Consider the following 13,637-nt stretch of genomic DNA (forward strand, 5'->3'; position numbering starts at 1 on the left):
AATACAACCCCCCTTTTTTTTTTCAGTTTCAAAAAGCATGGCTAACTGTAGTATCCAAACCAAAACCAATGCATGTAGTAAAACAATGTAATTAAAGCTGGGTGTGGTGGTCCACCCCTTTAATTCCAGCTCTGGGAGACAGAGGCTAGTGGATCTCTGAGTTTCAGGTCAGCCAGGAGAGAGAGGGAGAGGGGGTTGGGGGAAGAAAGGGGAGAGGAGAGAGGGGAAGTGAGAGGGGGGAGAGGAGAGAGATCTGAGCACCATCATTCAAAGAAACCCCCCGTCTTGGGGAAAACCAAACAAAACGAAAAAACAATGTAATTAAAAGTTACAAACTAAGAGGCGGAGAGATGGCTCAAGGGTTAATGGCAGGTCTTCCATTCCTACCACTTAGGTCAGGAGGGTCACGCCCCACGGCGCGTGTGCGCACACTCAGTTCTAGCTCCAGGTACCTGATGCCTTCTGGCCTCCTGGGCACCCACACCCTCATGCACATACCCCCACATGAACAGGCATGCACAGACTTTGTTTTAAGTTACATTTAAAATATTTAAATTTGGAGGAAGCTCAGAGGTTAAGAGAACTGGATGCTCTTGCAAGGAACCTGGGTTTGATTCCCAACACCCATGTGGTGGTTCAGAACCATTCATAAATCCAGTTCCACGGGATCCACTGCCCTTTTCTGACCGCCTCAGACAGCAGGCATGCATATAGTAGACATACATACATGCAGACAAAACACTCATCCTTTTTTTTTTTTTTTTAATTAAAAGCAGGCTGTAGTGGCATATACCTTTAATCCCAGTTCTCAGAAGGCCTGGAAGCAAGGAGATCTCTGTGAGTTCAAGGCTGGCCTAGTCTACATAGTAGACCAGGACTCAAAAGCTAAAGTCAGATATAGAAATTTGGAATTGCAGAGATGACTCAGCAGTTAAGAGCACTTACTGTTCTTGCAGAGGACCCAGGATGGGGGTCCTGGAACCTACATTCTGCTTCATATAACTTTATTTACAGGGGATTCAATCCTTTCTTCTAGCTTCCAAGGGCACTGCATGCATGTATTACATATCCAGACAAGGAGCCACACATACACATACATAAATTAAAATTAAATATGTAAACTCTCCCATTCAACTACCGAGCAGCTACAAACGCAAACTAGAGAAGTGTGTTGCTTCCACAACTGAAGTACCATAACCAGTTTACCGCCAATGGCCTCATATTCTCATAGTAACCTTTTGGAAATACTTGAAACAAAACAGCACCATCCTCTATTAATGTCAGCAGCTACATCTGAAGCCAACCTGGTGTGTATGGGAACAGCACTTAGATGATGATGTGGTTTTGCGTCTACCTGGGTATCCCGTGGACCAATTCTCTCATATCCAGAACTGATTAGCTTGCATCTAGCATGCCTGGCTCTGTCAACCACATACCAGGAGTCCTCAGCATCCTTTCCAGTAGTTTTGGCTCCCCCAGATACACACATTTCCATAGTGCCCCTCTGAAAATCATTAGGCCTAAGGATCTCTAGGGTCCTGTGGTGGTTTGAAGAATGACAGCCCCATAGGCTCAGGTTTGAATAGCTGCTAGAACTATCTGGGGAGGATTAAGAGGTATGGGCTTGTTGAAGGACATGTGTCACTGGGAGTGGGCTTAGAAGTCTCAAAAGTCTCTCCTCATTCCCAGTCGTGTGTGTGTGTGTGTGTGTGTGTGTGTGTGTGTGTCTGTCCCTTCTTTCGCTAGTGGTTCAAGATGTGAGCTCTCAGCTGTCCTGCCTCCATACACTCTAAGCCTCTGAAAGCATAAAGCCAACTGAATGCTTTCTTTTATAAGTTGCTTTGGCCGTGGTGTTTTACCACAGCAAATCCAAAGAAACTACGAAACTAAGATGGATCCCTTTCTGCTATGAGATTTGAGGATTCACAAAGCACATTAGTGAGATATGGTTTTAGTTTTGCTTTAGATTCCTTTTCACATAAATCTAGACACATAGGAGTCTACTATTCAAATGCTGTAAACTGTGAGCATTACTCCCATTGCTTGTAGCACAGGACATTAAGTGACAACCTGCTTCTGGGCTTTGTTTTACTTATAGAAAATATGCCCACAGTGCACTGTCAGGGGAATCCCTGCCCCCATCAAATACTTAGCAGGTTCCTTTTTTTTTTTTTTTTTTTTTTTTTTTTTTTTTTTTTTTTTTTGGTTTTTCGAGACAGGGTTTCTCTGTGTAGCCCTGGCTGTCCTGGAACTCACTCTGTAGACCAGGCTGGCCTAGAACTCAGAAATCCGCCTGCCTCTGCCTCCCAAGTGCTGGGATTAAAGGCGTGCGCCACCACTGCCCGGCCAGGTTCCTATTTTCAATTAGCCCTGGTTCATATAGTTAATTCAAACTACTAGAGTGTTTTGTTAATAAATTACTGTTGGAATACCAAATGTACAGGAAATTGGGTGCTGGAAAAAATGGCTTCTGCTGTAATTTCAAAGGATCCAAATAAGATTTCCAGCACCCACCTCAGGCTGCTCACAACCTCCTGTAACAGCAGTCCCAAGGGATCTGATGCCCTGTTTTGGCCTCCATAGGCACCTATAGACATAAACATACATGCACACATAAATGTTTTTTTTAATGTATAAGAAATGGGAAAACAAAAGATTTGTCTTCTCACATATTCACTCTGAAAAGGAATGGCGTGCAGGCCTAGAACAGTTAGCTAACTGAGCCACCTTTCCCTGCTCCAAGTGACTGGTCCATTAAGGAGCAATTTACATATTTTACTTTCAGAAGCTTTCTTAGTGTTCTATTGCTGTGAAGAAACACTATGACCACACGGCAACTTTTATAAAAGAAAGCATTTAATTGGGGGTTTGCTTACAGTTTCCTAGGCTTAGCCCATCATCATCATGGCGGGGAGCATGGCGGCAGACAGGCTGGCATGGTGCTGGAGAAGGAGCTGAGAGTTCTTTATTATGATGTTATGATCCGAGAGCGAGAGAACTGGGCTTGACTTCTGAAACCTCAAATCGACACAAAGTTACACAATTCCTTCAACAAGTCCACACCCCATACCTCCTTATCTTCCTAATCCTATCAAAAGGCAGTGATGGTGCACGCCTTTAATCCCAGCACTTGGGAGGCAGAGGCAGGCAGACTTCTGAGTTCGAGGCCAGCCTGGTCTACAGAGTGAGTTCCAGGACAGCCAGGGCTACACAGAGAAACCCTGTCTCGAAAAACCAAAAAAAAAAAAAAAAAAAAAAAAAAAAAAAAAAAGAAAGAAAGAAAGAAAGAGTTCCACTCCCTAATGAGTAAGCATTCAAATATATGAGCCTAGGGGGTCATTCAAATAAGAATAATAGGCTAAAAATGGTCAGAAATTACTGAAACCAGACGTTTGTTTTTCCTACTCACTTTCCTATCTTCACAGGCGTTTTAAGTCAACAGCCTGTATTAAAGCAAATACACTATGTGCATCTAGCCCCAGCAACCTGGACCTGAAGGTACCCTGGGAGAGACGAAGAGCTGCAGCTCCTAAAACTAGCAATGGGCTCCCTGCTCAAGGGCTTATAAGCTGTGTGAGGGGAGGCAACTCATTGCACCTCTCGGTGCTTTGGGAATATCTACAGAGTTGGGAGAAGAGCAGTTGATAGGAGCTGGAAAGATGGCTCAGTAGTCAAGAGTGCTAGCTATTCTTCCCAAGGAGCCAAGTTTGCTTCCTAGCGCACACACACTGATGCTTCCCCATCATCACCTGTAACTCTTGCTACAGGGGACCAAGTGTCCTCTGCGGGCATGGACACACACGTAGGTAGCATGCAGTCACACAGAAATACATACACAGAAATAGAAAACAATATTTTTTTTGTTGTTTTGTTTTTTTTTTGAGACAGGGTTTCTCTGTGTAGCCCTGGCTGTCCTGGAGCTCACTCTGTAGACCAGGCTGGCCTCAAACTCAGAAATCCGCCTGCCTCTGCCTCCCAAGTGCTGGGATCAAAGGCATGCACCACCACCGCCCCACGAAAACAATATTTTTAAAAAGCAGTTTCTACCTCAACTACAGTATCTTTTATTTGCCCAAATGTAATGGTCATCCCCGGGGCTTACTGCCTCAGTCTGCCAACCTAGCCCTGGAAGCTTCTAGTTGCCATACAATCTAATCTAGCCCTAGAATGTTTTCAGCCTCTAAGACTTGCTGAATAAACTCACCCTTTCTTGTTCTTTCTTTGTGATTGGCTTCTCATCACGTGGGCAGCGCGCGCGCGCGCGCACACACACACACACAGTCTCACTGCTCAAACCACTGTAACACTACATGGCATGACCATTCTTTGTGAATGGCCACACTCACAAGCGCACACACAGACACACAGACACAAAGGTTGGAATTTGTTTCATTTCCTTGTGCAAGGTACAATACACAGATGCCCAACAGATGTTAAATCATGGGTGGACTAAGTACCTGCCCTGGGCCAGTCATAATGTAGGGCGCGGAGAGGTATATGCATCCATTGTTTTGCTTCCATAGGTGGTGGCCTTAAACAAACTTTCTTGCCATTCTCTGAGGCCAAGGAACCTAAACCCAAGGGCAGAACTAACTGGACTTTGCACAGCTGCAAGTTAAGCAGTAATCAAGGGATTTCCAGAGCTGGATACCCCAGGGTCTTTGTGGTCACACTGCGTTCTATCTTGGATTGGGACAAAGTTCAAGGAGAGTGCTACATCTCTATAATTGAAGGGGTGAGCATTGGTCTTGCTGGGGGAGGATCAATCCCAGAGCCTTGTACATGCTAGGCAAGGACCCTTTTACTGAGTTACTTCCCTAGCCCCCTCCCCCCTTTTCTGTTTTGGTTTGGTTTTTTGTTTGTTTGTTTGTTCGTTTGTTTGGAGACAGACTCTCATTATGCAGCCTCAAACTTGAGGCAGCTCTCTCAGTCTCTCAAGTGCAGATTAAAGGCCTGAGCTAGCACTCCTGGTTCAGAAGGATAATTAGAAGTATGGATGTAAAAGGAGTTGCCTAAGTCAGTATCCTTTTATGTAGTTTTTGAAACAAGGTCTTCTACTGTAGCCAAGGCTGGTCTTGAACGCCAATGGCCCTGCCTCTGCCTTCTAAGTGCTGGGGTTCCAGTACATACCACCATGCCCACCTGGTTATTCTCCTTTTGTTTTTTGTTATTCTTCAGTTGTTTGGGGGTTTTATTTCATATTTCATTTTTATTATGCGCCTAGCCTTTAATGGCTAAGCCATCTCCCAAGCCCATAAACAAACAAACAAAAACAACAAGGAAAAAACCCAGGGTCTCACTATGTCTACCTTGCTGGCCTCAAACTCACAGAGATCTCCTTAACTCTGCCTTCCAAGATTAAAGGCATGCACTAACACGCCCAGCCCTCTTCTTGTATTTTAAAATTATAATCATCTTTTGGAGTTTTGTTTATTGGAGCTTCAAGAAAAACATTCATTTTCAATGCTGAGTTAGAATACTTAGGAGAATGTGACTTCAGAGACTGGTAACAGTTCTAAAGAGGAAAGGAGATGTTGGGGCCAGTAATTATGCTACAGTCCTCTAATCCTGACCCTAGGGAGGCTAAAGAAGAAGGATCTTGAGTTTGGGGACATCCTGGTTACATAATGAAACTGATGTGGTAGGAAGGTCTCAACCAATAAAGCTCTTGTCACCGAAAGCTGTCCACCTCAGTTTAATCCATAGAACCCAAGCTAGAAGGAGCGAAGCACCTCCACACAGCTGCCCTCTGACCTGCATATGCAGTCCATGACAGTCATGCTTTCCTATCACACACAGACACAGTTAATAATAATATTACTACTTAATAGTCTAGAAAAGTTTCTATATTATATGACTATTACGTAATAATAATAAATATTGCTATCACTATTATTATTACTTTAGGGGAAGGTGTTAAACTCCAGTATAGGCTAGCCCTTCTTCCTTCTTATTCAAGGGTAAGGGCTGATAAATATAGAACCAGGAATGTTGTAGGAAATCCCTAAAATACTGACCTGAAAGCTGCCTGCCGTCTGCAAACTTGGCAAGGCCAAAACAAAATTAGAATAAAGGGTATCTGCTCTGCCATTTAAACTGCTAAAAATATTTTCAGACAGACTAACCCAAGTGGCTTTTCCCTTCCTACATGCAGTCTGAAGAGTTACAATAGAGAAGCCATGGGCAGCAGGCAACTCTGAACTGGAAACAAAGGGTAGCGTGTGAGACTTAGAGGTAGAGCCCGAGGATTCACCTGCCTGTAGGACACCATGTTGCTTATTAACTCATGGGACTTTTTCTTTTTTTTTTTTTTTTTTTAGCAGATCTTCATGGGTGTTGTAGAACTTGAAAACTGGCTGAGCCTAAACTGCCAGTCTTATGTTGGAATTACATCATCTGTCCTTTGGTAAAAACTAATTCCCTTTGCCCCCTCAGTGAATATTGCTGGCATTGGCTTACAAACCTTGATGGCTAATGGGGTGTAATCACTTGTAAACTTTTTAAAGTGTATTCAGTGTTTTAACTTTCAAGTCTTTGACAGCTTGTCTAAATCATTAGTCTCACTTAAGAAATACAGGATTTAGCTGGGCATTAGGTGTCAGGCCTGTATCTCAGCAGTCCAGGAGCGTGAGGAAATCAAAAGTGTGAGGCCAGCCTAAGTTACACAGTGAACCCCTGTCTCACGAAAGCAATACAAACTGTGTGCACGGGTGTATGTTCTACAATTTCTCCCTCCCTGTTGGCCATTAAGGTATTATGAATTAAAACATAAAGAAGGGGCTGGAGAGATGGCTCAGTGGTTAAGAGCACTGACTGCTCTTCCAGAGGTCCTGAGTTCAATTCCCAGCAACCACATGGTGGCTCACAACCATCTGCAATGGGATCTAATACCTTCTTTTGGCATGCAGATGTTCATATGCAGATAGAGCACTCATAGACATAAACTAAATCTTAAACAAACCTTATTAACATGTATTAACATATTAACTATCCAGGGGCCTCTCAGCAGGTAGGTAGAAGTCTAATGTAGGACTTCAGTGAATTGTTCTCTGGCCTCCATACATGCCCGCATACACTGCACTGTGCCATACCCATGTACACACAGACACACAAAATGTAAAAAAGTTTAAAAAAAACGTATGAACCATACATACTAATGGGGTTCAGTGTAAGACTTCAATACATGCAAATGCTGTATACTGATGCTATCCTGGTGATTAGCAAGTTACTCTTCTTATCATGTGTTTATGTTTAGAGTCTTCAAGCTCTGCTAAATTTTCATAAAATATCTATTAGAGTTGAGAGTTCTACATTCAGATCCACAAGCATCACACACCCCAGTGACTCACTTCCTCCAACAAGATTATACCTACTCCAACAAGGCCACACCTCCTTTTTTCATTTTTTTATTGGATATTTTATTTACACTTCAGATGCCATCCCCTTTCCCCCTTCCCCCCCCCCTTAGAAAACCCCTATCCCATGCCCCCTTTTCCTTTTTGTACTTATACATTTTTTTTAAAAATGTTAATCAAAGGCTTTATAAATTTGGTATTGCTCAATCAGAGGTGTAACCCACTACCCAACCTAGATATATCAACTATCTTTGACTGGTACATGAATATCTGCCTCCCTGTCTCCCCCCTCTTTCTCTCTCTCATCACCTAGCTTCTCCTCTCCTTCTTCTTCTCCTCTTCTTACTCCTTTTCTTCCTTTCAGTACTCCTCCCACCTTAGCTCCTCCTACACATCACCCTTCCTGTTAAAATAAAACTTTTCTCTCAAAATACAATTAGAGCATAATTATGCCAATTTGTACCAGTGAGGTACAAGACAGTCCTAATACCCAGTCCATCATTTTGTTGACTAACCAGAACCTCTGTCATCTCTCCTAACTAAAGCACTTAGTTCTGAACCTGGCTTTTTCCTTGGCTTTAGAATGAATGTCAGCTGAAAACCATCCACTCAAATCTTTTCTCTCAAGGTAAACAGCCAGGATTGAAGGCCATACCTCCTAATCCTTTTGAATAGTGCCATTTCCTGGTGACCAAGCATTTGAATCTATGAGCTTGGGTGGGGGGTGGGGGAGTGGGGAGATCCTATTCAAACTGCTACCATCTCCTTTCTTGTGCATTCAATGTTAAGATGGAAAATCTTTAAATCCTTTATTAGTTCAAGTCTACTTTATGGTTCTTACAAAATAAATAAAAACTTATGCCTGTACACTTTACACTTTGACTTGGATAATAATTAGATAAGTGTTACTTTGTGCTAAAATAGAAAAAGTTCGCAATGCTATTTCTTCCACAAGAATTGTTTTATGAAAGGAAAAATGCAGCTTACCAACTGCCGCCCACTCTTCCTTCCCTGGAATGTTTTTGAATCTATCTTGTTACCTTTTATACAGCTTGACTCTGAACATAATGAGAAATGTTACTTATTGTGTGAATCAAATTCATACTTTAAATATGTTCCACTTCAAAGATTTGATCACCCATATATAATAGCTTGTGTGCCAAAAGTTTAATCCCTGCACTCATAATGTTGATGATATTTGGAGGTGAGGCCCATTGGAGGGAATTAGAATTAGGTGAGGTCACAAAGGTGGGCAGGCCCTCCATTGGTGTCAGTGTGGCTTTCTAAGAAGACAACTAAGACGTTTGTCCTGTTCCAGCATGTGATGCCTCTACCATGTTACCATGCAGCAGAAGACCCTCACCAGAGGCCACCAGATGGGGACATCCTGCACTTGGACTTTCCAGACTCTACAACTGTGAGCCAGCATATTTCTATTCTGTATGAATGACCCATTCTCTGGTATTTTGGTATAGCAACACCAAACAATTATACTAGGATATGACTTAAGAAAGAGCTAGAAATGTTGGCACCATGGACACACAGTAGTCATTGGTTCCAAAGTTGTGCTACACACATGAGCGCGCGCACACACACACACACACACACACATTTTGAAGATGGGATCTCATGTAGCCAAGCTGAGCTTAAATCAGACTGAGTCTGATTATCCCACCTACCCCTTTCAAGTGCTGGGATTACAGGTGGTCTGCCACACCTACCCTTTACTGTGTCTTAGATGACTCAACCGCGATTCCCTCATGGTCTAACTTAGTTAGTTTACCACTCTGTGCCTCCATTTTTAATTTATAAAGTAAAAGGCATACATGTTGGTACATGCCTGTAATCTGTAATCCCAGCTCTCGAGGTGTGGAGATAGGAGTACTGGAAGTTCAAAGTCAGCCTGGCCTAGATAGTAAGATTGTATCTTGAAAAAAAAAAAAAAAAAAACAAATCGAGTCTTAGCCTTCAGACACAGGAGGCTGTGTCTTAAGCAAAAGAAAACATTAGCTGGGCCAAGTGGTGCACGCCTTTAATCCCAGCACTTGGGGGGCAGAGGCAGGCGGATTTCTGAGTTCGAGGCCAGCCTGGTCTACAGAGTGAGTTCCAGGACAGCCAGGACTACACAGAGAAACCCTGTCTCGAAAAACCAAAAAAAAAAAAAAAAGAATAAGAACACCCCCCTATAGGCTCACATGCTGGAATGTTTCATCCCCAGTTGATGGAACTGTTTGGAAAAGATTAGGAGCTGTGGACTCCTTAGAGGAAAGGTGTCATTGGGGGTTAGGCTTGAAGGTTTGAAAAGTCTACAACATTCCCAATTAGTCTCCACCCACCCTTGCTCCCTCGCTCTCTCACTCTCTCGCTCTCTCGCTCTCACTCTGCCTCATGACTGTGGATCAGGATATAAGCTCTCAGCTATCTCTCCAGCATCACGTTTGCCTGTCTGCTGCCATGCTCTCCTGCAGGATGATCACGGACTCTAACCTTCTGCAACCATGAGACCAAATAAACATTTTATTTTATATAAGTTATGTTGGTCATGGTGTCTTATTGTGGCAATAGAAAAGTAACTGAGACAAGTGACAAAGAAGAAGGAACATGTCTTTACTTCATAGGAATGACTGTCCATTGGCCATAGTGTTTATTTTATCGTATTTATTTATTAAGATGGAATCTCAGTATGTTGCCCACATTGGCTATGGGAATAAAGTATTTGGGCTTTCTTTTGGAAATAGCAGCAAGTGAGGAGCAGGCAGGCATCCCCTAAAAGGGACAGTAGGGGGACAAACATTACCCAGGAAGTATCCTCATCAGACACAGGAACAAAACGCATTGTCATGTTGGGCCTGTGGTACAGGTCTGTAATCATATCTTTTCAGGAAGATGAAACAGGAGGACCACAACTTCAAGTCTCACTTTGACAACAGAGCCAGGTCAAGGCCAGCCTAAGTAACTTAACCAGAGCCTGTCTGAAAGTTAAAAAGGGACTTGGAACATAGCTTACCTACCATGTACAAGGCCCTAAGCTTCACTCCCAGCACAGTGTGGAGTCGTCTCACATGCCGAAGCTTAAATACTTAAGTATTTTTCAAAATAATATTTTATCTTGTGCTAACCATGGAACCTAGGGCTTCATATATGCTAGGCAAACAGCCTACACTGAACTACAGCTCCAGCCCTTATAAATTATTTCATTCACGTGGAGGTTGGCGTTTGGAGAAGGCAGTTCTGTCCTTCCCCCTAGGAACTCAGGTCATTAAGCTAGGCAGCACGCACTTTTACCCACTGAACTATCTCATCGGCCCACCCCAAAGCTTTAAGCAGCCTCCGGATAAGCATGATCAGGCCTTAAACTCTCAAGAATTCTTGGGAGACAATTGTAGCCTAAATCAAAGTTCAGGCCTACTTCTCAGTTATTAATCCAGGGGCTCCTCCCAAATGTGTCACTTGATGGGTTTTCCTAGTTGCCTGGGTAAGTAAGGAGCAGCCTACTCTACTTGGAATATAGGCCACTGAATAATAATCTCATCTTGCTTTCCTCGAAGAGACCGTGCAAAAATGAGCAGCTTGGCATGTGAGGTGAGTCCTTCAGGCGTCCCAGATGAACACTGCTATATTAGGAGCAAGAACTATTATGCAATGAGACCTATCTATACCTTTGCTTCATGCCGTCACTTAACAGCGAAAAGAGTACCTGGAAAACTAATAGGTTTCATTGTCGATTTTAAAAGAATTATCCTTTCTAGGGGTGAGTTCAGGGAATGTAGGGAAAGTATTATAATTAAGATGAAAAGACTAGATGGAAATGTTTTTATAGGATGTCCACATGTGTTCATACACACACACACACACACACACACACACCTGTAATCATAGCATGGTGTAGGCAGAGGCAGAAAGATTGCTAGTTCCAAGCCAACCTACTGTAGTGAGATGATGTCTCAACAAACAGTGGATACATAGATAAACATGCACACATGAGAAGGACTCTTTGAACACACTCTGACCTATATCTAGCTAGAGTAATACTAGGGTTTCAACTAGTTCATAACTGACCACAAACAACCTTCAGCAATAATCCCAGCCATAGTAGGTGCTCTATTCTGGGCTTGATTGGCATCCTTTACCATACTCCAATGGGAGGCATATGCTTACATACCCCATCCCTACAAGATTCTGGATATTCTGAATGCAACTGTAGTATATTCATTTTCAGATCACTAGCACCTAATACTAAACCTGGGCCATAGTCAATACACTAAGTGCATGAATGGACAGATGGATGGATGGAATAGGTATACGTCATGACAGTGGATTTCAGGACAAGCTAGGAGATCACTTTTTTAAAAGCAATTTAAGGTTGAACCGTATTTTATTGGTCAGCTTTCCATCACTGTGACAGAACACCTGCCATAAACACTTAAAGGAGGAAAGACTTTATTTTGGCTTCATTGTTTCTGGGCCATGGTGAGGCAAAATGTCATGGCAGGGAACCTATGGTGGATGACAGTCACTTGCCCTATGACAGCCAGGAGTAGAGAGAGCAAGGAGAAGGAGACAGAATAAAATATACCCTTCAAAACCAGTGACTTACTTCCTCTAACTAAGCCATAGTTCCCACCAGTCCATTCATCCATAAAGTCTTCGGTGAAAGAAGCACTGGCCAACTAGGCACCCTTTGATCCAATCACCTCCCCAAAGCTTTGCCTCTAAACACTGCATGAAGCCCAAACCTTCAACACACGAGTCTCTGGGCAATATTTCATATTGAAATCAAAATTTTTGCTTTGTCAGATACCCTTTTAGAAGGGTGAAAAATAAAAGCTGAGGAAAATATTTGAAAAAGGACTGATACCTAGAAAATATAAAGAACTCTCAAAGTAGAGATGTAGCTGTAGATAGATGGACCTGCCAAGCATGCCCAAGGCCAGAGCTCCACCCGGGCACCATGGAAAAGAAGGAAAGCTCAACCTCAACTGTAAACACTCACCAATTAGAAAACGCACAACCCGGTTTACAAGGTGAGTTCTAGGCCACATAGCCAGGGCTACACAAAGAAACCTTGTCAAGAAAAAAACAACCAACAAACAAAAAGCTTGTGGTCTATGCCTTTAATCCCTGCACCTGGAGACTCAGTCAGGGAGATCTTTTGTGACTTTGAGGCCAGCCTGGTCTACAGAGTAAACAGTAAATTCCAGGACAGCCAGGGCTGTACAGAAAAACCCTATCTTAAAATTAAAAAAAAAAAAAAAAAAAAGGGAAAATGGCCCAAATTGATGAAATCAGACTAGGTGTGTTCATCAACAGATGAATGGATAATGAAAAATATGGTCCATGGAATTTTACTTGAGTATAAAGAATGAAATTATGTTGCTTACAGGAAGGTAGATGAAACTGGAGAGTACTATGTTAAATGAAATAAATCCATCCCAGAGACAAGTACCACATGTTTTCTGACCTGCATGGGAACTGGGTGGGGATCGGCAGAAAGGGGCGGGAAACTAGAAGGAATGGGAAACTAAGGGCGTGAAGCGAAAAGAGGGAGGATTGAGAAGGAACAGAGTGCCAGACGTGTTGCTAGATTCCTGTAATCCTGGCACCCAGGAGGTGCAGAAATGTAGGCAGATCTCTGAAGTGGAAACCTTTGCTCTTAAAATATAAGATTACAGGTTCTAGCCAGCCTCCTCTATATTGGGAGTTCTAGGCCAGCCAGGGCTACATAGTTTGACCTTGCTTAAAATTGTAAAAAGTATTCTGAGTGCCGGGCAGTGGTGTCGCACGCCTTTAATCCCAGCACTTGGGAGGCAGAGGCAGGTGGATTTCTGAGTTCGAGGCCAGCCTGGTCTACAGAGTGAGTTCCAGGACAGCCAGGGCTACACAGAGAAACCCTGTCTCGAAAAACCAAAAAAAAAAAAAAAATTTTTTTTTTAAAGTAAAAAAGGTGAGGACACTTGTAATCCAAGCACTTGGGAGACGGGCCCAGGCGCCAGCCTCAGCTGTGTGAGACCCTGTTTCAAAATCAAGCCAAACAACTACAATTCGACGTCACAATCAACCATCAGACTGACAGAAGTGAAGAATGCTGACAAATGCTAAATGTTGGAGAGACTGTGGAGAAACTGGGTCACTTGCTGGAGGGAATGGAAAACGACACCGACACTCTGGAAAAATTTGGCAGTTCAGTTAAGGCTGAAAATAGATTTATCCTATGACCCAGCATTTGTACTTTTTGGCATTTGTCCCAGAAAAAAATAACAACTTATTTTCACACAAATCCTC

This window comes from Arvicanthis niloticus, chromosome X, assembly GCF_011762505.2.
Source record: "Arvicanthis niloticus isolate mArvNil1 chromosome X, mArvNil1.pat.X, whole genome shotgun sequence".
NCBI lineage: Eukaryota > Metazoa > Chordata > Mammalia > Rodentia > Muridae > Arvicanthis > Arvicanthis niloticus.